This window comes from Lucilia sericata, unplaced genomic scaffold (genome assembly GCF_015586225.1).
Source record: "Lucilia sericata isolate MDLA Ls3-8-SP2 unplaced genomic scaffold, ASM1558622v1 Contig002588F_arrow, whole genome shotgun sequence".
In the NCBI taxonomy this organism is placed as follows: Eukaryota; Metazoa; Arthropoda; class Insecta; order Diptera; family Calliphoridae; genus Lucilia; species Lucilia sericata.
This window is the reverse complement of record NW_023996348.1, coordinates 5501-32692: the sequence shown is the minus strand read 5'-3', so window position 1 is coordinate 32692 and position 27192 is coordinate 5501. Positions and strand designations below refer to the sequence as shown.

Here is a 27192-nt window from a genome sequence, read left to right as displayed (position 1 = left end):
AGTTGCATCTATAGAAGAGCATGTAACTGAAATAAAAATACAACTACGAGCGAAATAGTAGCACTAAAAAATGAAACAGAAGTTTTAAAAAACGAAATATGTTATTTAAAAACCATCACTAGAAAGCAAGAAAATTCAATTGTTGCATTCGATATTCGCATCAATGGGGTGCCTTCCGAGCTTAATGAAAATTTATATGATATCTATAGCAGGTTGTGTCAATCAATTGAAATTGTTCCCCCAAATATAAGGGCAGCTTTTCGTGTAAAAATCAATCGTAACAATCATTTAATCAATAAGAGGAATGAGAACATAAATAAAGATGCTGCTATTATTATCAAATTTGAAAGTCCATATGATAGAAATTTCGTACTTACATCTATTAAAAACTTCATAAAATCTAGAAAGGATGTTCTTCGTCTAAATCTTATAGGATTTAGTAGCTCTACTCCATTCTATGCAAATGAAATTTAACCCCTGAAAATCATAGGATTTTTCTTCGAGCATATCGTTTGAAAAAGGATAACAAAATATCAACTGCATTCACCAATCGTGGTTCAGTCTACATAAAACAACTTGGAAATGAGGAACCGTTACGAATTGATGATTTTAATTCATTAAATCAATTATTTCGACCACTTGATGAAACAATGTGTCAAAGTTCTTATATTCATGAATAATTTAGTACTTTTCTTTTTACCTACTGATATTAATTTTCTTAATAATATATTGTCTATAACAAAAATTATATTTGTCAAATTAAAACCTAGTTCTATTAATTCCATATTTCTTATTTCGAACATGGGAAATATTAAAAAAACAATTGCGAAATTGTCTTGCTTTGCATCAACAATATTTAAATTCTATAATAATGTTAGATCATGGTAATATGAGGGTTGTGTCCAAAGAAAACGTTTACACTATGCTCAGAATACTCTCCAAGAGAGAGTCTGGACTTAAAATCTGCCACATTAATGCTCAGAGCTTAAATAACAAAATTGATGAATTTCGGTTTATCTTTGAAAATTCTAATATGGATATAATATGTATCTCTGAGACATGGTTTCATTCTGATGTCCACAGTAACTTCTACAATCTTCATGGTTACCGACTTTACCGGTCAGATAGATTAACTAATGGTGGTGGTGTTGCAATATATGTCAAATTAAATATACCCTGCAAAGTAAAATGTCAAAATACTGGTGGTGATAAAATTGAGTATATCTTTATCGAAATTATCAATAACACCGAGAATATCTTAATTGGAACTGTTTATAGACCTAACAAGAACATAAATATTGATTCCTTATTAGAAAAGCTTAACACTATCACTCTAGGATACAATAATATTATAATGACTGGGGACTTTAATGCAAACATTTTAGAAGATAACACACTAATAAAGGAAATGTGTGCAATTGATCTGTCTCTAGTTAACTATATATTACCTACTCATTTCACTTCCACATCTAGTACCTTACTAGATCTATGCTTTGTTAATAAGACTTCTCGAGTTTTGTTATTTGATCAGTTCTCTGCATCAATGTTCTCGAAACATGATCTAATATTTTTATCTTATGATTATAACATATCTACCCAATCGCGAGCTACAAAATTCGAATTTCGAGATTTTAAGAATATAAATTATCAGTTTTTGCGTGGAATGATATTTTTCTGATGCCTACTGCTGATGAACAACTTAATGCTTTTAATAGTCATATAATCTATCTATACAATAAATACATATCCTTAAAAACAAGGATAATACGTAGCGAGAAACCTTGGTTCACGACAGAAATTAAAACATTAATTGAAGAAAGGAATCAAGCATACAAAAGATGGAAACGCTTTAGGACACCGGAGTTATATAGCTTATTTAAGACTTGTAGATCTATTGTAAATTCAAAAATAAGAATGACAAAATCACTTTATTATCAAAACAAATTTAAAACAGCTATTGTTTCTAAAAGTAAATGGAAAGTTATCCGAGCTATGGGTATAACTAATAGTGACACTAATGATGTCAATCCCATGGATGTGAATGAATTAAACCAAAAATTCTCCAATATAATAATGCCACAAACCAACATTAATTTCTATAATGACTCTATTAGACATATTGACTTAGAGTCTCGCCATTCACATTGTTTTAATTTTGTACACTTTACTCAGGATAATGTTCTAAACTCGCTGTTATCTATAAAATCAAATTCAATCGGAAACGATGGAATTCATCCTAAGTTTCTTAAACTTACCCTAACTCATACACTTCCATACATAACACACATTTTCAATACAATTGTAACAACATCCACATACCCATTAATATGGAAACATGCTAAAATTATTCCAGTGCCAAAAGCTGATAAGACTTATAGGCCAATTGCAATTTTGCCTTTTATGTCCAAAGTATTTGAGAAATGCATCCATAATCAAATGAGTAGTTATATACATACGTATTCCTTGGTCACAGATAGACAATCGGGATTTAGATCAGGACATAGCTGTATATCTACGCTACTTGATGTTTCTGAAGACCTGCGATCTCAGATAGATAAACAAAATGTATCACTTCTAATTCTTCTTGACCATTCAAAGGCATTTGACACCGTTCACCACAAGGTTCTTTCCCTAAAACTTCAAATTTTTTTTAATTTTTCATCAACTACAATAAAACTTATATCCTCATACCTCAGTAATAGAAGTCAATCAGTTTACCATGGCACTAACATCTCCAGTCCTAGTGTAATGACTAGGGGAGTACCACAGGGCTCAATACTTGGTCCTTTATTGTTCACCGTATATGCAAATGATCTCCCACTGCAGATTAAACACTGTCGAATACAAATGTATGCCGATGATGTGCAACTGTACATCGGTTCTAAAATATCTGATATACCAAACTGTATTCAGAAAATTAATGAAGATCTACAGAAAATTTCCGTATGGGCTTCTGCTAATGGCCTCAGTTTGAATCCAAAAAATCTATGGCTATGATAATTGGCCAGACAAAACACATACCAGCCAGTGTACCTGCTATTATGATAAATGGATCGAAAATAGACTTTGTGGATTCTGCCAAAAACTTAGGTGTAATATTCAATAGGAAACTCGATTGGTCTGACCATGTGAAAGTTGCTTGTGGTAAAACTTATGCAATGTTACGAAATCTTTGGAAATCACAACACTTTACACCTGTTCATATTCGGTTACTACTTGCGAAAACATATTTATTACCTACTCTAATGTATGCTTGTGAACTCTTCTCCAGCTGCGATTCATTGAGCAAACGAAGACTTAATGTGACATATAATAATATAGCAAGGTATGTTTATGGCATCAAACAATATAGCAATATCTCTCAGTATTCAAAACTAATTTATAACACCACTTTTTAAAACTTATTAAAGTGCCGAACTCTCCAGTTTTTACATAAGATTATTTGCACTGGTCAACCCAAATACTTGTTTGAAAAGATCATATTTTCAAGATCTAACAAAGGTAAAAAAATTAATATGATCAAACATAAAAAAACATTCTCTGAACAACATTTCTTCATAAATTCAATTCGCCTTTGGAGTCAATTACCCCCTCATATTCAGACTATAAGCAATGCAAGACAATTTAAAAATGCAATTTTTTCTTTTTATAGCTAATTTTTACTCTGTATTGTTAGAACATTTAATGATATATATGTATGTAATCTTACTGTTTTTGTAGTAACATATCTAAATATGTATGCCTTCTCCTACCCAATACTTTAATATAAGACTTGATCTTGTTGTATTGTATTCACCAAATAAATAAATAAATAAATAAATTATTGTAAAGAAATAATTACTTTAAAAGTTAAAATATCGTCTTCTAATGCATCATAATGAACAAACAAGGGATATTATTGAATACCCGATCCAAAACTCCGGGGGTTTAATAGCAAGATGGCCTTAAATATGAAAAAAATAAGTAATATTCAGGTCAATTACCAAAAATTTCAATTTTTCGGAACTAAAAGTGGATTTTTCCAAGTTATTGTGTAAAAATATTTTATTATAAAGTAATTATATTCAAACAGGTAAAATTTTCATAAATTTTGTTAATATCATGAAACCAAATATATATTGAAATAATCTGTATAATTACTTTTGTGACGTAAATTTTGCACCTATTTACCTCCACCTTAAATGAGAACTCAAATAACAAAAATATCTTTTTTGTTTTTTTGAAAAAATAATATCCTTTTTTAAATAAAACCAATTATCAGTATTTCTGTATACTTAGTTTTGTGATTAACTGTATGTTTGCATTTCTTATTTTTGCACCAGTTTGCATAAATTTGTAGGAATGTTTTGTGAAGCCGCCTTCAATGTATATACTCAAGGCTTCGCCGAACGTATGTATATGTAATAGGTTTACTAACCTCTGAAGTAATATTTTTTTTAATCTTAGCTGTAACTTCTTTGTCAGAATGTACCATTGATACCACTTCAGATGCACTTATTTTCCATGCTTTGTGTAAACTAATGCGGGTGTATACTACAAGGTCCTCACAAGGCGTTTCATTCACAAGTTATGAAACTTTGTTTATTTGGGTTTTGGGGAAGCATTCTGCGAACTCTTTTGTAGGTCGTCCAGTATTATGACTTCTTATTGGTTCCTCAAACAATAAAATTTCACTGCCCAACCAATCTTTATTGCGTTCTTCAAAATTCGATAAAGTCGTGTTGGAGTTCTTCCTATTTTCTACCATAAAGGTACTCATATAAAGGTACTCATTTTTTTTTTATTTCTCGGCACTGATTCTCACGAAAACTATTTTTGGGAATGATGTTATCAAATACATGGGACACTACAGCAGAAAATTTGTTTCTTGGTACATTTTCGTTATACCAAATTTGAAAAATTGTGCGTTTTGAGACATTCATTGCGCCTAAAAAATGCAATAACAGGTGCATCCCATTGAATCCCGAAATCTGCACTCCATGAAATTACAATATAGACCACTTCTAACATACTACCATTCGATGTGTTACACACGGAATGACAAAATCAATATACCCCTTTTTTGATGGTGGGTATAAAAATTTATCCGAACTTCAGTTAGATGATCCGGAATTGATAAATATTTTTACTAATCTTAATATGTCATCACTAAATTAAAAAAAAATGTATTCCGTATTCTTCTATCGGAATGTATTGCGATATATCATCAAAGAAAACAAGACCTCTTTATATCAAAAACAATAAGACGAGAAGTCTTCGAAAACATTAATAATTTACATCATCCAGGTATCCGAGCAACAAAACGAATGTTAACTGAAAGATATATTTGGCCATCTATTAATAAAGACGTTTACTTCCGATTGAAACATACATATTTCCGATTGAAGACATACTTACGGAAACAATAATAGAAATATTTTATAATGGATGGATATCTAGATATGGTTGTCCATCGAAAGTTATCTCCGATCGTGGAGTACAATTTACATCTTCAATGTTCAAAGAAATGGCAGAATATTTTGGAATTAAACATGTAACCAATCACAACAGCGTATCACCCAAAATCTAACGGAAAGGTCGAAAGGATGCATAGAACTTTAAAAACTGGTTTAACGTGGACAAAAACGTTATCTTCTGTACTATTAGGAATGAGAGCGTAATTTAAAGATCTACAAAGAACATCTGCAGAATACCTTTATGGAGAAAATATAAAACTTCATGGGGATTTTTTTAGTTTTTCTTTCGAAAATGATTTTAAAAATGAATTTCTTTTAAATCTAAAGCACGTTATAAGTAATGTATGGGTGAGAAATGATAGAACTACAAAACCGTTATTGTATAAATACAGTGGACCTTATGAAGTCATTAATAAAAAAACAAAAATACTTTACGATAAAAATGGGAAAAAAGAAGGTACCATTTCGATAGATCGAATAAAACTAGTATATATAGATCACGGTTAGTTTTGGCGAAATTATTGGAGAGGGGATTGATGTGACGACGTACATATTGTACTGCACAAATTACTACTTTAAAATATTATAACTTTGATCAACTATTCACAATTTTAAAAAATTATCATGCTTGTTTTGTAAAAAAAATCATTCAGAATTTTCCATTTGAATTAAAAAAATTAAAAATTTAATTAATAAATAATTTAATAAAAAATAATAAAGAAGTACTTTCTTTACACAAAGGTTATCAGCAGGGCAAGGATTTGTATGCAAATGCATGTTTGCAGCCAGTAACTCAACTTAACTTTTAAATAGTTTTCTTTTCGAATATTTTGCTTTAAATTGCTTATATTTTGCATATTTATAAAATTTTTCTAGCATATTTTGAATATTTTTAATTTTTCGAACACAAATTGTGTTTTTTTGTACTTCATATTTTTACAATTTATTAAAAAAAAAAATTTAATTTAAAACTCCTTTGGAAAATTTTTCCTTGGTGCAAATTTCATCCAAATCGATTTTTTGGGTCACTTGACACGAAATTCTATGAGAGGTTGTGTAGAATACGTAACTCTTTGTCTGAGGATATTCGAAAAACTTTTCAGTTTTGTCAGTCAATATTCTGTATGGAATCTGAAGTACATATGGGAAATTCTTTTTTTGTTTTAGATTTTAAGAAATCAACTTTATGCATTAAATATTTCTTTCGTTTCATATTTTGAAAATTAAGTGATGACGAATTTTTATTCACAAGACTTAAAAGATAACGTCCATAAAATTTTGTGGTCGAGAGTAGTTCAATGTTGGAGAAATAAACACTCAAAGTTAAAATTTCTCAAAAATATGATTGAAACCAAGTAGTTTCTTTTACAACTTTTTGATATTATGAGGGCGGCTTACAACTTAGATTTTTTTATTTTGCTAATGTAAGCTGCATACACTTGTTGAATGACTATAGTCCATATTTAATTTTTGTGCCATTTATAAGTAAAGAATTACGTGGTCGCAATATTTTGAAACCAAATTTATACAATTTTACAAAATTTGCAGTTTTTTGGATAGAATATTTGCGGCTCTTCGGTTATGCAAAATGTATAAATGAGAAAAATAGACATTGTAATTACGCGTCGTTTGATGTACATATATCTCCAAAATGTGCTCTAGAAGGTATCACTGCGGGAGAAGCTTAAATATTGGAAAAATTTATCAGTAATCAATCTTTATATAGAAATAATTGGTTTGCATCAAAAAAATTTAATCAAGGCCTTCGTGGACAGAATACGCGGGGTTTCTTTCACAATAAAAATTGATGAAGCACATCTAAGCCGCTAATTTAAATTTGGGACATTATCATTATCAACCGGTATATGTCAATGATGCTAATACGAAAATCGATAAGCCGTTCGAAAAAAACTGTGTTTTTGCATTAATAAAGTGTAAAAAGTTCAATCATGTAAATATATAAGTTCTTTACAAAATTTAAATTAACCGAACAGATTTTCATTTTAACGGCTTTTTGCGTTAGTAATTAATTTAAATTTAAAAATTATAAAAGCAGTTAATTGTAGATAAGATGGGATATGTTAACTGCAAAAGAAATTTCATCAAAATTTCTCTTTCGCTGAAAACGCGGTGTTTCTTGTGTTACAAGACAATTCGACGAAGCACACCTAAACCGCTAATTAAAATTGGTAACACTTAACATTAATCGGTAGCTGACAATGATGCTTATACCAAAATCGATTAGCCGTTAGAAAAAAGTACGATTTTGCATTAAATGTATTGAAAAAAGTTCGGTCATGTGTATGAAATTTATTTCCGAACTTTATATAGATTTTCATTTTAACGGTTTTTATATTATACTAGCTATACCCAGTGTGCTTTGCTACCCTAAAAGCAATATAAATAAAAAATCTTCTTAATAATTTTGAAGATTCTAACTGTAATGTTTTCCAGAGATAAATTTTTTCCGAACGTTAATTAAGATTTTAATGTAATCGATGACAAATTAAAAAAAATCTAATATTTTTCCGGATATACGAAATTTTGTATTTAGTTCATATAGGCCAAGACCCCACTGAAAGTCTGCCCGTTATTCTCTAAATGTTCACATTAATGTCAAAGATCTTCATGTAGAATTTGAAGATTCTAGCTCTAATAGTTTCTCAGATATACGAATTTTTCTATTTAATTCATATGGGAACTCACAGCCCCCAGATGAAAGTCCGCCCTTTTTTTCTCCAAAATGTTCATATGTATAATAAAGTTCTTCTTGCAATATTTTAAGAATCTTGTTCTATTAGATTCCCAGATAAGCGAAATTTTGTATTTAATTCATATGTGAGGTGCCAAACCCCCCATTGAAAGTCCGCCCGTTATTCTCTGAATGTTCACATGAATGTCAAAGTTCTTCAGTTAAAATTTGAAGATTCTAGCTCTAATAGTTTCTCAGATATAATAATTTTCCTATTTAATTTATATGGGGGCTTCAAGCCCCCCATGACGAAAGTCCGCTCTTTCTTCTCCAAATGTTCAGATGAATATTTAAGTTCTTAGTGCAAAATTTGAAGAATTTAGTTCTATTAGTTTCCCAGATGAACCAATTTTGTATTTTATTAATATGGGAGGTGCTGCTCCCCTCATGGGTAGTCCGCCAATTTATTTCCCAAAATGTTTACATGGATATTAAAGTTACTCGTGCAAATTTTTAATATTCTAACTGTAATAGTTTCCAAGATAAACTAATTTTTGTATTTAATTTACATGTGAGGAGCCACGCCCCCTAATGCTAATCCGCCTACTTTTTGTCTTAAATTATTATATTGATACTAAAGTTGCTCCGACAAAATTTGAAGACTCTAACTATAATATTATCTCAGATATACTAATTTAATATTTTCCTAATATGGGCGTGGCACGTCGCCCACATGAAATTTCAACATAAAAAGTAGCCTATAGTTCCTTCCAGACATACAGGAAGAAACTGTGAAAATTTCAGGAAAATCGGTCCAGCCGTTTAGCAGTCTATAAAGCACAAACAAAGAAACATACAGACATACAGACATACATACATACAGACAGACAGACAGACAGACAGACAGACAGACAGACATACAGACAGACAGACAGACAGACATACAGACAGACATACAGACAGACATACAGACATACATACATACATACATGACATACATACATACATACATACATACATACATACATACATACATACATACATACATACATACATACATACATACATACATACATACATACATACATACATACATACATACATACATACGGAGTGGAAAAGAGATAGATGGTGGATCTTTACTGTAATGTTGTTGCTATTTAGTATAGTCAATGTAGCGAAAAACCTTGGTTGTTTGGAACGGTTTATAGCGATTTCAAAAAAATCGCTATAAGCCCGGAAATAACCAAATTATAAATAATTTTCATTAATTACATATCTATAAAATTGAAAATTATAGAGAATTGTTTATTATTAATATATTTTTATATCCATTAATATAATAAATAATTGTTCAATTTATTTATTGAGTAATAAATTAATTAAATAATTTCTCAATTAATTACTAAACTATAGACTAGATTATAACTAGGGATGCCAATTGGGACTGGTTTTTAGAAATCCCGGGATTCGGGATTTTTAAATAAATCCCGGAATCCCGATATCGGGATCCCGGGATTTTCGGGATTTCTAAATCCCGAAAAATATAAAAAAAAATTCAAAAAATCTTAATAATTTACCGACAAAAATAAAATGTTTTATTTCATATTGCAATATGAATACTCTTAGTAGGTGTTTACTTTCCAATAAGCATTTTGTGAAAAGAAAAACAAATTAATTCAAAGTACATACTTAGAATAAAAATCTTTCCATTCCAGGCACTGAATAGTAGAATAAAAACCTGAAATAATACCCATGATATCCAAATTTACAATGGTTTCCAAATAATATTTAAATAGTATGTGTAATGGGGATCCATACGAGGCTACATAGAGCACCTGTACTGCACCTATATCTCCTCCACCTTATATCCCGTGTTCACTAACCAAGGGAATTATCTTCTCGCCATCTTATTGACAGGTTGACTTCCATTATAGATATCCGATAGTATCAATGCCTATTTATTGCCCTTTTTATACCCTTAGTAGGGATGGTATATTGGGTTTCTCCGGAGTAGTGCTTTTGTTTTATACTGTCCTAAAATACGCTGATGAAATTTGAAATGATCGGGCTTTTGATCCGAGCCCCCATACAAAACACAGCTTTAAAAAAGAATTAGTGTCCACAATTCGCTTAAAAAGAGAACTGTCGCAATGAAATTCAGCATAAAACATTTTATGTAACCGTAAATTCGCCCTCCAAATTTTATGAGGATCGACTCATATGATGGCGTCCTTCCCCCAAGCATATTTCAGAAAAATAGTTTTTTAACAATAAAGTGCTAGAATATATCGGAGGCGAGGTATACTTTTATTATGAAAACTAAATTACATTTTACTCTCATAACTGGTGTATGGGGTTATATGGTCGGCCTCGCCCGCCTATAATTTCGTACTTGTTATTTTTATATATCCTATAGTATCTATGCCTATTTAGTATAGCAATGAAATTTGATATTCGTAAATCCCTGACGAGCCAAAACCTCTCTACCAAATTTTATGTGGGTCGGTTAATAATTGACCCTACCCCCATATAAGGTCCTATCAGTAAATTTGATGAGTAATATCACCCTGATGTTTATAGAAAAGCATATTCGGCATAGACGAATATAGCACTCTTACTTTTTTTTCGATATTTCAGCTTGTAAGTTAGTAGAGTCATCTTAAGTCCAAAAACTTTTTAAATTCTCTTATTTAGTACTTTATAATGTATAAAATAGCGGAAAAATACTTAAAAATTCGGGATTTTAAAATCCCGAAATTTCCCGGGATTTCATTTTTTAAAATCCCGGTTTTCGGTACTTTCAAATCCCGAAAATCCCGGGATTTTCGGGAATCGGGAATTCCCGTTTGGCATCCCTAATTATAACCTATAGACTAGATTATAACCTATAGACTAGACTATAAACTAGAGTATAGACAAGTCTATAGACTAAACTATAGCTTGACTATAGACTAGACCAGCGGTTCCCCCGGTTTTTACTTCGCGGACCCCTTGAGGAATTTATTTAAATTCGCGGACCCCCGTACATATTTTGATATCTTATTGTTCTAAATATGTAATTGTTCATCCGAAAATTGTCATAGTCCATAAATCCCAAGGTCGAACAGATGTAGATATGTCATTTCTATAAAATATTCCCGTACATTGAGAATAATTAATATTTCAGAGAAGTTTCAATTGCCTGTTTTTGAAGATAGAATGACTTCATTGTTGAAATGTTAACATGATGTTTAATTTTATGATCGTGAGATCTTTCACGTTCATTTTTCTTTAAGGTAAAGAAAAGGTTTCTTCATCAAATATCGTCGACATGTGCTTAAAGATTCATGTTGCAAAAATTACCTGGATTAACGTATTGAAAACGAATAAAGAGTCACCTCTGTTTCGGAAATATATTATTTTAGTCCTTCCAAACAAAATAAGCGACTATTTACATTTTTGTATGAGGTGATAACACTCATTTTCAGAAAATAAACAAAGAACAGCTGTCATTGACGCTGTTTGATCTTACATTTGGTTTGCAAGATCAAATAATTATTTTACCAAAATGACGTAAATTATTTGACTTTTGGTGTTCACATTGATGAAACAATGAGAAAATATTTATTTGCCAGCAAATCAATTTGTTTTATGAAAATGTTCAGATTCGACAAAGTTTTTTATGTTCAGATTCGACAAACAAAGTTTTTTCAATCGTGTTATATATTAATATTATACACTTTTATTATAAAAATTTAATTTTAAACCTAATAAAAATAGTTAAAATTAAAACAAATTGCCAAATTGCTTTTTTCTTGCATGAAAATATACGATATTCTGTGGCTGCAAAACATGTGTGTGTTTGAACCAAATTATTTTTGCACTGTTTGTTAAAACGATACCATCAAATATTTGTTCAAGTCTGAACATGAAATAAATATTGCGTTTGTTTGACGCAACTTTATAAATATTTTATAACAAATATTTGGACCAAATATTTTACAGGTCTGAACGTAGCTTTAAACTGTCATAGCAAACATTATCAACAAGGCAAGGATTTTCATGCACTAACAAATGCAAAATATGCGCTTATAATATGCTCTATAAAATAGGAAAATATGCACTAAAAATGTCAAAAATATGCACTGAAAATATTGTCTAGTGAAATTTAAATAACATTTTAGACCTTTAGACATGGTACCATTTGACATTTTAGACATGGTACCCTACATCAATTACAAATATATTTAAAATATGATTTAATTTAAAAATTAGCGCATTTATGTAGAATTTGCTTTAATTCCGTTATATTTAAACAATTTTGGATGAAAAATTTATTATCCGAAAGAGTATGCCTTATCCTAATAAAATTATTAGGATAAGACACGCGTGGTGTGTTTTTAAGTGAATTATGGCGTTAAAGCCAATTTCTGAAGGATTTTTTGTATGGGGGTTAGTGTTAGACAGATGTGTATGGAAGTCAAGTTATTTGTGTATAAGGACACACAGATAAACAGACTCAGAAAGTGATTGTAAGCCAATACTTTAAGGTATCGGCACAAACGCCCCAATAAAGTAGTGTAGATGAAAAAATAACTAAAACTATGTAAAATTTAATATCATAGTTTTACAGATTGTGCCTAGTTATTTTTTCTTAAGTATATCATGAATTCCATGAGAAATCAATTAAGAATTGACCGATGGTCTTCAGATATCTTTAATTTTTTGTTAACACATAATCTATTAGACGTTAAATTCTTAAAAATGTCAAGAAACGCGATTTTTATGACGATTTTAATTTGTTCGAAAACTACAAAAAATCAAAAAGGTATAAGACTTTGAACGTCTATATCTTTGAGAGTTTATATCGGATTTTTTTTTTGATTTAGAACCCAATCTATTACTATGGATGAGCTCTTTCATTCTAATATAATTTTTATATTAAAAAGTTTAAGATAGTGCATTTTTTAAAGAAATGCACTTTTTGAATGCATTTTTGAAATCGTTCTCCCTGTTTAAAATTTTTTAAAAGTGCATAAGTCGATTATTTGAAGCTTTTTATGCAAAATATAAAAATATTTTGTTGTGACGTGCATTACATCTATTTTTGTCGGTTTTTTTAAATGTTTTATATTGAAATTTTTTAAATTTTATTGATATTTTATGCATTTAACATAATGTAAAACTGTTTAAAATACATTACTGATCACAATTGGGATGCAAATTTTTAAATTCGATTACAACTAATGTACACTTTCATAAAAATGCATTTTTATTGCAAATGCATATTGGGTGCATTTTCTACATTTTACTCCATGTTTAACATATCTGGTAAGTGCATTATTTATAAATTTATATAAAATAAAAAATTATATATTTTTTATGGGCATTTGAACTAACTTAAATTAAAAAAAATAAATTTTCAAAATATCGCGAAAAATGATGATTGCATATTCGTTGAATAAAAAAAATAATTTTATATAATATAAAAAATAACAAGTTTTGATTTATGATATTTTAAAATACTTTCAACAGGGAGAACAATTTGGAAAACGCTCTCAAGGTGCACTTGCATCAAAAATGCATTTATCCTAAAAAATATTATTTAGAAATGCATTTTTATGAATGTGTACATTAGTTGTAATCGAATTTAAATATTTGCATCCCAATTGTGATCATTAATGTATTTTAAGTAGTTTTAAATTCTGTTAAATTCTTAAAATATCAATAAAATTTAAAAATTTTCTAATATAAAACATTTTAAAAAATCGAAAAAAATAGATGTAATGGACGTCACAAAAAAATATTTTTAAATATTGCATAAAAAGATTCAAATAATCGACTTATGCACTTCAAAAAATTTTAAACAGGGAGAACGATTTCAAAAATGCATTCAAAAAGTGCATTTCTTTAAAAAATGCACTATCTTAAACTTTTTAATATACAAATTATATTAGAATGAAAGACCTCATCCATAGTAATAGATTGGGTTCTAAATCAAAAAAATCTGATATAAACTCTTAAAGATATAAAGGTTCAAAGTTTTATACCTTTTTGATTTTTTGTAGTTTTCGAACAAATTAAAATCGCCATAAAAATCGCGTTTCTTAAAATTTTTCAAAATAAACAACGGAGTTGTTCTATTTCTACTTAAAGAACATATATTGACAATATGAAGGAAATTGGAAGACATGAGGTCAAAAATTGTCAGTTTTTCTCTGTTCTTTCCTGGAATTCATGATATATCAAATTTATTGTAAAAATATGTAATACAAAGAAATCAAAACACTATTTTTGCTAGAAAAATTAAAAAAAAAAATGCAAAATATGCAATAAAAATTTGAAAAATATGCAAAATATATGCAATTTAAAGCAAAATATGCAATTTATGCATTTATAACAAAATATGCAAAAATATGCAACAACAAATCGATGCCATTTTGTAGCACATTGTTTGATTCGAAAAGAAAAATAGTTAAAAGTTATTTTGAGTTGCTGACTACAAGCATGCATTTGCATAGAAATCCTTGCCCTGCTCATAACAAATAAAAATTATTTATTTGTACTTGTAATGGCTTTCTAATAGAACTTTTTATTTTTGTTACAAAAATTATAATCTAAAAAAATTTCAACATAATTGGCAACTATTAACTATTCCATGTATCCACCCAGTATCTCAACCAAGTATCAAACGTAGTTTTTCCTGTATATAGTTCAATTATTGCTCATTTCTAAAGGTGTAAATTGTAGATATTCCTACTATGTATCCACTAGTATTATTTATATCAAATTTCCCACAAATTGTTCAATGTTATATAAGACATTAGATTATTACTTTTCTTAAACTGCAAACGCTTACGAAAAATATCCCAAAAATATAATGATGTTGACAGAAAAAAATTTATATAAAATCCGAAAGCACTCAGAAGCAGTCGAAATTCATATATGTTAAAATTCATACTTATAGCAATATAATATCAAAAAAATTCGAAAGTGATATCTGGCGTTTTTTTTTTAATTTATATCAAAATCGTTGTTATATTCAGGAAGTATCCTTTATCTAACTGTATTTCGAGAAGGATCAATATTTTCAAACCAAAACAGTGTTGCAATTATCTATATATATATCTATCTTTCAATTATATTACAAATATATCAGCCCTTACCAAAACAGATTTTAATTTAAATAACGACAAGCAAATGTCAAATTTTAGGTTTTTCTCTTAAATGTATAATATTGCATGCAAACCACTGAATATCAAGAAGTGAAACGCTGTCAAAAAGTACCTAAGTCTACTGTCAGTCGGTACCTAACTCTATGAATGTATTTGTAGAATTCTCAAGCCAACATAGTTGCAAAAAGTCGGATTTAAAAATATTGAAAAAAAATATTACATTTAAATTTTTTTTAAAAGATTTCTTTAAATATTTTGCAACATAATTTATCTATAAACACTTTAGAAGAATGTATGTTGGCTTTTTAATCTGCAATATTGAAAAAATAAATAATTTATTTGAAATATTTTTTTCTTGTTCCATACGAAAATTTACAACATTGTATTTTTTTAGTTTTAGTTTCAAAAACAAAAATTTAGTGTCAAAAAAATAAAAAAATATTTTTTTCGTTTGTGAAAAATAGATTCTTTTCGGGCTATTAAATGTATTTAAGTTGTGTAAAAAAATAATAAAATATAACTTTAAGCGATAAAAAAAGACTTTAAAATGCTATAGCCACGAATTTTCGCGACAAAGTTTTGAGAGAGAGTGACATTCTTACATGTGTGTTGGAGTTACACAGAACTCGTCTGTGAGAAGAACGTAACGTTATTGTTGTAAAAAAAACGTCACAGTTTCATTTCTTGGTGTTCAGTGATGCAAACCTTAACTTTGAGCTACAAGAACTAAAAAATTTCACAAAATTTTGAAATAACATTTTACATTTTAACTAATGAAACAAAAAGTTAAAAAAACAATAAAATTTCCTACATCGACTTAACCATAACCGCTCGTGACAGTGTCGGCCGTCCCCCCTCTAGAATTGTTCATTGGGTTGTAAAACTATGTCATACAAAAAACTAGACTGATAGGATAACGTTAACAGGTGCCGCACTTTATTGTTAAGGAGTCGTAATGTGCACAGAATAACTATTTCGGAAAGATATAAAACACAAAAATTGGTTGAAAAATTGTAAAAGTTATTGCAAATTGCCTGGCCATTAACGTGTCTCACAGCACATGAGTTCGAAATGTGAAAAAAAATACTTTTTTGTGATATACATATTCCAAAAAAATCACTTTGCTACTTAAAATATATATAGTTACTCGAATATTAGTTTTTGTCCTTATAAGATAACGCAAACTTGTTCTCAGCTATGGTCAAAAAAAGTTTGATCTTTTCTAACTTCAAATCTCCTAATTCAGTTTTTTTTAAATTTTTTTAAATAAATTTTAAAATTTTTATGAGATCTCATGGGGATTTATGGACAATAGATAAGGATATAAAACGGTAAAAACTTTGATCAATGAATGATTTGGACAATTATGGACCGATCCTCGTCAGATTTTCTAAAACGATTTTAGTTTAGGCTAGTAATGGTCTTAAAGCCATTTTCCGAAGGGGACCTTATATGGGGGGTAGGGTTAATTAAAGACCGATCTTTATAAAATTTTACAATGATAGTAAGGTTCCTATAAAATATGCTCATGTCGAATTTCATCGCTATAGATGCTTCTTAGAGGCAGTTATGAGTGGTAAAGTCATTTTCTGAAGGGGACTTTATATGGGTAGTAGGGTCAATTATGGACCGATCTTTATAAAATTTTACAAAGCGATTTAGGTTTTTATAGAATACTAGCTTACACAGTGTGCTTTGCTACACTAAAAACTATATTCCCATACACAATTTTTTCTAGTTTTTATACATTTATTCCCAGATATACGACTTTTAGTATTTAATTCATATGCAAGAAGCCACGCCATATATGGGGTGTCACACCCCCTACTGCTTATATGCCAATTTATTACACTAATGTTCAAATGGATGTCCAAGTTGTTCTTGCAAAATTTGAGGATTCTATTTCTATTAGATTCTCAGATATACGAATTTTTGTACTTAATTCATATATGGGGTGTCACTTCGCCAATTTATTACACTAATGTTCACATGGATGTCAAAGTGGATCTTGCAAAATTTATGGATTCTAGCTCTAATAGTTTCTCAGATATATGTACGAATTTTTGTACTTAAATGGGGTATCTCTCACATATGGGTCCGCCCATTTTTGTCTAAAATATTCATATTATTACTAAAGTGGCTCTCATAAAATTTGAGGACTCTAACTTATACATATATTATCTCAGAAATACTAATTCAATATTTTCTGTATATAGGAAGTGCTACGCCCACTATACCCAGTCCGCCCATTTTGTCCACAATGGTTCATATCCATGTCAAAATTGTTAATACAAACTTTTAAGAGTAAGAAAGTTATTTTCAATAAAAACTTATTTAATTTTTATTCAAAATTTATTTAGATATTTTATTTTAAAAGATAATTCATTAATTTTTTTCAAAAATGTAATATTCTTTACATTGGTTTTTAATATTTTAGGATTAGTTGTTACAATTTAATTATTTTAGTTTAATTTTAATGTAGGTTTAATTATTTTTAATGAATATAGTTACGACTTTTATTAGTTTTTAAATTTCACAACTTTTAAGAACAACTTTGATTTATTAACAACTTTTTAACTACAATTTTTAGAAAATCTCTTTTGAATGCAACTTTCGCTAGGTACATACTTCAACTGACTGACTGACTCTACTTTTTGTAACTCGCTTGTTTGCTTCTTCATTGTCTTTCTATTTTGGTACTTACTTACACGATGACCACTTTACTAATACAATTAATTTTTATTATTATTATGATTTATTTATTAGTATTTCAAATACTTATCTTTAGAGATATATTACATTTTGATTTACTTTAATATTAATTCATCAAGTCCTAGGTTCAATCGTTTATATGTTCTTTAGTACACTCTTTTGTCTTGTGGTTTCCATTACATTTAAAGCACACTTCCTCATTTTTACAGTTAACAGACTTATGATTAAATCCTTTACATTTAAAGCATTGTGTTATCTCTGTTCCATCAAATATTCTAAATTTTTCCCATCCAATATTTATTTTTTGTACCGATAGTATTTTTGGGTATGTTTCATTATCTACTTTTATTTTAGCATTAAATACTTTTCTATTATTCCTCTTAATTTCGTATATTTTTATAATTTCCATTTTGCTTCCTTCTAGAATTTGATTTTGTTTCTTAATTTTTCAATTAGTTCATTATTTTCGTATTTGAAACTCATATCCGTAACAACAATTGACTTTTCGATTTCATTTGGTACTTTTATTTCATATTCCTCACTCATTTCATTTTCAATTGTAGTTTTTATTTTTATACCCTTCACCTTTGTGAGAAGGGTATATATAAGTTTGTCATTCCGTTTGTAATTTCTATAATATAATTTTCCGACCCTATAAAGTATATATATTCTGGATCCTTATAGATAGCGGAGTCGATTAGGCCATGTCCGTCTGTCTGTCTGTTGAAATCAGTTTTTAGAGGACCCCAGATATCGGCGAGATCCGAATCTTCAATAATTCTGTTAGACATGCTTTCGAGAATATCGCTATTTAAAATCAGCAAAATCGGTCCATAAATGACGGAGATATAAGCAAAAATTCGAGACAACCTCTGAAAATTTCATAAAAAAAGACCATTTTTTTAGTTTGATTAATAAGCAACAACAACGACACTGCTTATTCATTGAGTATTTCGTTTCACATGTTTGGATGGCTGTGTGTTTCATTGGCATGTGTATATTGTTTTTGTTTCTTGGTATATTCAATTTCGTTTGTTTGGATGTCTGTTGGCAAAGAATAATAAGAAGTTGGACTATGACATTGTTTTACAACAATAACATTTCCTTCTCTTCACGGACGAGTTCTGTGTAAATTCAACACACTTGTGAGAACTCAATTCTCTCACAATACTTCAAAACTTTTTCGCGAAAATACCGGGATAATAGGACTTGAACGACGTTTTTTCACAAACACATAACTATTTTTTAATTTTTTTACACAATTTTATCGCATTTAACAATCCGAAATATTTTTATTTTTCACAAACTAAAAAAATATTTTTTTAATTTTTTTGACAATTAATTTTTGTGTGTTGAAATTAAAATTGACAAAACAAAGTTGTATATTTTGGTATTGAAAATGAAAAAATTATTTAAAATAAACTTATTTTTTTGCAAAAAAAAAGAGATTTTAAGTCCGAAAAATATATTTATTAAATGTTTACTGATTAGATGTGGGCAAAATAAATTAAAAAATCTGCGAATGTAGAAATTTAAATGTTATTTATTTTTCCTAAAATTTTTATGTACGATTATATGCAAGTATGTATGTTTGGAAAGTGTGGTGAAAGTGGTTGGAGCTCCAATACTAACACAAAAATTCTACCAATACATACTTAGAGTTAGGTACCGAATGACAACTCCTTTACGTACCAACTGACAAGCCCCAATTTCTTTATATTCTTTGTCTGTTGGTTTGATTGCGTTGTGTATTTTGTTTTTGTTTTTTTTTTTTCGAGTATTTCCTTTCGTATGTTTGGATGGCTGTGTGTTTCATTGCCTTGTGTATATTGTTTTTGTTTCTTGGTACTTTCAATTTTGTATGTTTGAATGGCTGTGTGTTTCATTGCCCTGTGTATATTGTTTTTGTTTTCTTGGTGTATTGAATTTCCTATGTTTGGATGTCTGTTGGTTTCATTGCGTTGTGTATTTTGTTTTTGTTTTTTTCTGTATTTCGTTTCGTATGTTTGGATGTCTGTTGGTTTTACTGCCTTGTGTATTTTGTTTTTTGAGTGTTTATTTCGTTTAGCGTTGTTGTTGTTCATTTTGTTTTGCTATTGCTATAATAATAATATAAACGGGAAAATTTAAAATTTCATAAATTTAAATTTTATAAAATTTATATTTTTTAAATACACTATGGTGAAGGGTATATAAGATTCGGCACAGCCGAATATAGCACTCGTTCATTTCTTTCTCGTTCATTTGTGTTTTCACTTTGTATCACTAAGGCACCATTTCTTCTATTTTCAATATTTGTAATTTTAAAGTTTACAGGGTCTACCGTTTTATTTAAATCATCTTTGGTTTTTTCTATTTTTTGGTTTTTCTTTTGGTTTTATAATTAAAGGAACCTGATTTTTAACTTCTGGAAACACCATATTATTCTTTAATGCATCTGAGAATGATAGCTTGTTTTGTTTGACACTTGTTTCTTTTAAAGCTTTTTTATTTCATTACACATTTTGACGTTTGATTGTTCTATATTGTTACATACATAGAAAAATAAATAGAACTGAGACTGAGAATAAGAAATATTACTCTCTCACATGTACAGGTTCTGTGTGAATTTAATACAATTGTATGAGTATTTTTGTTTTTGTTTACATAAAATAACAAAAATATGAAAGTACAAAATGTATCCGAATACATCATACCCTACCACATTGCAAGTAAGTAGCAATAAGTTATTTAGTATTTTTTAATGTAGAAGTTATATTCAAGAGATTGATGTTTGCTTAATTAATGAATGTACTACTCATTATAACAATATATAGTCAAATTTTCGTATATATAAAATTTGTTGAGTCGAATTTTATAAATACCCTATTCTTGTATAGCATGTACCGCTTACAAAAAAGTTCAATAGGCTAATTTATGGGAGGATTACATCATTACATCGACGCAGGTGTTACAAACTTTAAGACATAAACAAAATACCGTTCCCATTAGTGTGGTGTAGGGTGTATTTTGACTGGATTTGGGCTGCTTTGAAATTAACAATAATCGTTCATATCAAGCGTTAATTTTAGCATTAGCACAATTCCTTTGGCAAAATAGCCCCTGCTGCTGCAATAAACACTGCTAAAAGTTATGTTTTCCCATAAAATTATTGAAAACATTTTCAGAAAAAAAAACAAATTTTTCAATCGGTTTTATTTTTTTAATATTATTTTCAAATGTCAATATTGACTCAACCCAGCAACCACAAAGAGTTTATTTAAAATTAAAAATAATTTTTAATGAAGATCTTTCTTACATTGGTCAACTGATATTGAATAAAAATGGCTAATTCAAACCATTATTTCATAAAATATCGAAATATAATATCAAACAAAAATATAAAAACTTTTTAAACGAAAGAGTTTGTGTTTGTTGGGTTAAATATTTTTCAACTAATACATTCTCACGACTTAGGTTTTTGACAGCAGACTTAGGTTTTGTCATACTCAGTTTCAGTTCTATGTATACCTTTTCTATGGTTACATACTTCTTGGTTTTTATTTTCATGATCTTTTATTGTGCCGTAAAGTTTTTTAATTTCTTCAACGTTTTTTCACATGATTTTTGTGTTTTATCTATTATTTTGAGTCTCTCCTCGTACCTTTTTTCAATAGCTTGCAATAGTTGTTTTATTTCATTTTCATTTTGTTTTAGTGATTCTCAAATTCTCTTTTATATTCTTTTAGATTTTGTTTGTTTATCCTTACTCCGTCTTGTATCTCTCCTAAAACAAGATCAACATTCCTTATGTATTGCATGCAATCCTCGCAAATGAACCTTATAAAATTATTTGCCTCTAGCATTCCCATTGAGTATTGATCCACTCCTGAACATTTTTTTGTACAGTGATATATTTTATCACATACACCACTGCATCTAATGCCTGCTTCACCTCTAATGGCTAACTTGCATGTATTGCAATCAGTCATTGCTGGGCTGTTTTTAAATTAGTTCTTTATCCAAAATTTGATTTATTTTCAATAAACTTGATTATTCACTGTTGGGTATATAAATAATATGTATTTTAATAGTCTTTTTTCTATTTTTTACCCCTTATTATATATATTTTTCTTATTTCAATCAGAGTTCTTCGTTTTTGCTTCTTATCGTTTTTCGCTTCGCTTCTCGTATACCCTTTACATACATATATAGATATAGATGTTCATGTCGAATTTCATCGCTATGGATGCATCTTTTAGACAGTTATCAGCGTTAAAATAATTTTCTGAAGTGAACCTTATATGGGGGGTAGGGTCAGTTATGGACCGATCTTTATAAAATTTTACAAAGATATTAAGGTTCCTATAAACTATGTTTATGTCGAATTTCATCGCTATAGCTGCTTCTTTTAGTCAGTTATGAGCGTTAGTCATTTTCTGAAGGGGACCTTATATAGGGGCTAGGCGAAATCGTGGACCGATATTGCCCATTTTCAATACCAAACGAACTGCATCAATATAAAATGTCTATGCAAAATTTCAGCCCGCTAGCTACTTCCATTTGGACTCTATCGTGTTTTCAACAGACGGACGGACGTGGCTAGATCGCATTAGAATTTAATAAGGATCCAGAAGATATATACTTTTGTGGGTGTTAGTTTGACAACATTTTATTTGAAATATTATAGTTTTATAATAAGGATAATTATATAAAAAAATGTCCTTGAGTCAAGGATATCTTAAAAACGGTATCTTTCATTTTCATTATTCCTTTACTAAAATTTGTTTATAATGTCAACAACAACATATAAAAAAATCAGAGTTGGACCATAGTAAATCTAATTTTAGTTAACTTATACATTTTACTTTCGTACAAATTTTAAAGTTTTTAGTTTTATTTTTTTATAAATCAAATAAAATTTGAACATTTCTAGTAGAGTGTGTACTAACAACTATTAAAATAGAAAGGAAATTAAAGCCCACAAAGTATAAATATTAATAAATTTAAATATCTAAGACCTTAAGTAATTGATATTTATATATTGACTTATTTCATTGGATTACATACAATAATAATAATAATAATAATAATAATAATAATAATAATAATAATAATAATAATAATAATAATAATAATAATAATAATAATAATAATAATAATAATAATAATAATAATAATAATAATAATAATAATAATAATAATAATAATAATAATAATAACAAAAAAATAACAAAAAAAGTTCTACGGAAAAACCACCAATGTAATACAAATTATGGTAACAATATCCAACAAAATAACTACACATCTCAAAATAATAACGTACACTACAATGTATCTAACTACTAACAAACTACCAACACAAATCAAACTAATAACAACCAAAACATAGAACAAAACACAATTCTAAATAGAAACTATACTTTTAACAACAATAAAGCAACCTCAACAAATATTACAAAAGATCTATACGTCCTAAGCGTCAAAAACTTATACTTCTCTACAATTGCGAAAGAATTCTTTAATAACACCACATACTTGAAGTCAATAAACCATGTCCACAATACCAGATGCCGTTCCCAGGGAAGATTCAAGGTAGACCGATTTACAAACGAATACGGAAAAAGCACACTGAATGTCATACTGCCAACAATACTAAATAAAATCCCTACAACTATAATTAATGAAACGAATTCAAAAAAACGAAATAAACTTATAAAAATTCATTTAATTAATTTGCAAACATAATATAAAATTAAAATTATTTATAATGAATTTTAAAAACATAAAAACTGTAATATATTTATGTAAATATCTTGCATATTATGAAAAGAAAATTGTACACATCTAATGTAAGAAATTGAACTCAAACCAAGCCATACCTGCAGACAAGCGAAAGCTTCGCGGGTTTTAATCCTAAGAAACTTATGTAAAATTTTTTAATAAATAAATGAATAAAAAATAACAATAATAATAATAATAATAATAATAATAATAATAATAATAATAATAATAATAATAATAATAATAATAATAATAATAATAATAATAATAATAATAATAATAATAATAATAATAATAATAATAATAATAATAATAATAATAATAATAATAATAATAATAATAATAATAATAATAATAATAATAATAATAATAATAATAATAATAATAATAATAATAACAATAATAATAATAAGCTGTGGAACATACATATTTGAATAATGCTGTACATAATTAGAGGAATAACAGAAATAAAGCAAAACTATATATATTAAGTATACAAAATTATGAATTAACCCTTTTTGACCATATAAAGTTTGGATTAAAAATCGACCAAAAAAGGATTACATAAATTATCAGTTTTAAAAACAAAATTTTACTTATGAAAATGTTCACCTCAATCCACCTCCATAGTCAAAAAGGGTTAAAGTAAAATTTTGTATACTTAAAATATACATATTTTTTGTTTCATTTTTTTGTTATTCCTCTAATTATATAGAGCATTATTCAAATAGATAGTGTTTTTTTCGAATTTTTGAACTTTGGTGTTAAATTGCTCCCAAGTTCGTTTAAGTGTTAATTTAGCTTATTTTCGCTGTATTTTAAATACCGGACTTTAGAAGATAAAGTCCAGTAGTTATTGGTCAAAATGACCGACAAATAAAAAATATTTCGGTATGGAACACTGGGAATTCCCAAATATTGCAAAATTTTGCCTTTGAACTCCACAGCTTATCGGTTAAGAATGTCCAATTTTAATAAAACTATCTGGACTGTAAAACTCTGAAAATACTTTATTTAAAATCTTCAACACTAACGGCCCTTTTTACCAAGTTCAGTTATAATTTAACTATTACTTTAACTGTCAGCTAGCATATTTTCTTTTTCACCAAATTCAGTTATAATTTAACTTACAAATTTAACTGAAAAGTTTGAGATAAATTTAACTGAAGAAAAAGTTTCAGTTATAGACTTAACTGACAGAAAATTTAAAATATTTATTTGTAAAAATGGCAGCAAATTATAATCAATATTTGCATTTTTTCAATATATTCAATATTCCCGTGAATAGATCACGGAAGCGGAAATATTTGGAAAGAATTGATCATTATGCCTTATTAGAAAAAGAATTTTATAAAAGATATAAAGTATCCAAAGAAACTGCTAAATATATAACTTCTTTAGTAGGCACAAGCATCCAAGCCAATTCTTCGAGGTATGTAAGTTTATAAACTAAATTTAACTTTTTTCATTTAACCGCGTTTTGAAAATCTTTGTCACGTATGTACATTAGAAGTTTCCGTTATCCGATTGGACTTAAATTTAACACCAGTTAGTTTTAGAAGCTAATGAACAAAATAAGACCTGTCCAAACAAAATCGATATGTTTTGGACTTCTTTTAATGTACGTACATAGATATGTTCCCTCAATTTATAGATGTACATATGTAGTAAATGAGTAAATGATATGTTTATATTTGTACTGTATTGCAATAATTTTATTCAATAAAAAGGAATCATGCATTGCCTCCAAAAGATATGGTTCTTTTAACGTTAAGATTCTATGCCTGTGGAAATTTTCTAATAACAGTGGCTGACTATTGTGGTGTAAGTGTGGCGACTGCTTGTCGAGTTGTTAAAAAGGTTTTAACTGCGATTGCTAAATTATCTGATAAATTTATCTATATGCCATTAAATAAGGAAGATATAATGCAAACAGCTTCAAATTTTTGCAAACAGCTAGCAAAATTTCCCAAAGTTATAGGCGCTATTGATGGGATTCATAGTAAGATTCAATCACCGGGAAGAAATGATGCAGACATTTTTAGAAATTGAAAAGGATATTTTTCATTGAATGTTCAGGTATGAATAAGATATTCTTCAAGACCAATATTTTTATCCTAGTATTCAAGACTATTTGCTATAATCACTTTCTCGGTCGATTTCAAGTGAAACTTGCGCGCGAGTTAGCTATACTTTGTATAATGCTATTTATATTATACTATAGTTCTTAATTATAATATTGTTGTTTCTAGGCTATTTGCAATGCTAAGTTGGAAATTACAGATATAGTGGCCCGCTGGCCGGGTTCTGCTCATGATTCTAATATATATAATAATAGTAGAATTAAAGCAAAATTTGAAAGTAATGAGTTTAATGAGTATATTCTTCTTGGAGACAGTGGCTATGGATGTAAATTCTACTTAGTAACACCACTCACTGACCCAAAAACAGAGGGGGAAATATTGTACAATGACTTCCAAATAAGAACCAGAAATACTGTTGAACGAACATTTGGGGTTTGGAAGAGATTTCCAGTGTTGTCTTTGGGAATGCGGTTACATGTGGAAACTGCTATGAATGTAATAGTTGCATGTGCTGTTTCGCATAATATATGCCGTTTTCGCCACGATAAACTAGAAGACATAGTAGAAGATACATCACCTGAAGAAACTGAATCGTTAGATATAGCAGTTTCCCCAGCGAATGCAAATAATAGCACAAGAAATTCTTTCATATACAATTATTTTTCTAAACTTTAAAAAGTACGAAAAATACATATGTATATGTATTTAAAAATATATTGCAAAAATTTTTCATTAAATTTTTATTTTTTATTCATTAAATTTTGCAATTGGACTTGCTTTATTTCATTTTCAATTTTTAGAATTTCAGTTTTAAGTCCCAATTCCTGTTTCTGTAATAGATGACGCTCTTCTGCCCATTTTTTTAATTTTCGAAAAAATTTTATTTGTTTCTTTTGTAACTCCTCACTATTGTCGATGTTACCTCTTTTCTGCATGTTCAGCAGAGTTCCAAGTAGACCTAAAATATATATATATATATATATATATATATATATATAAATCTATATATATATATATATATATATATATATATATATATATATATATATATATATATATATATATATATATATATATATATATATATATAAAAACAAGTACAAAAATATAGACTGTTATGACCAGTAATGTGTATATTTAAAATGTATACTTTTTACTTGTCTTTCAAGTTTGCTCTCCTTAAGCCCTTCTTCGCAATCATCTTCTACTAATGAAACGAAATCAATTTCTACTTGATCTATAATTTGATTTGATGTTGGCAATTTCTGGAAAAAATAAGAAACAATGTTTAAGCCAAAGATCATTAAAATATGTCTTTATAAAAATAT

General features: G+C 28.4%; 1 pseudogene; it reads left to right on the top strand.

The window, feature by feature from the left end:
* The first annotated feature begins 23550 nt into the window (after positions 1–23550).
* LOC119614113 lies at positions 23551–26539 on the top strand (annotated as a pseudogene).
* The last annotated feature ends 653 nt before the right edge of the window (positions 26540–27192 follow it).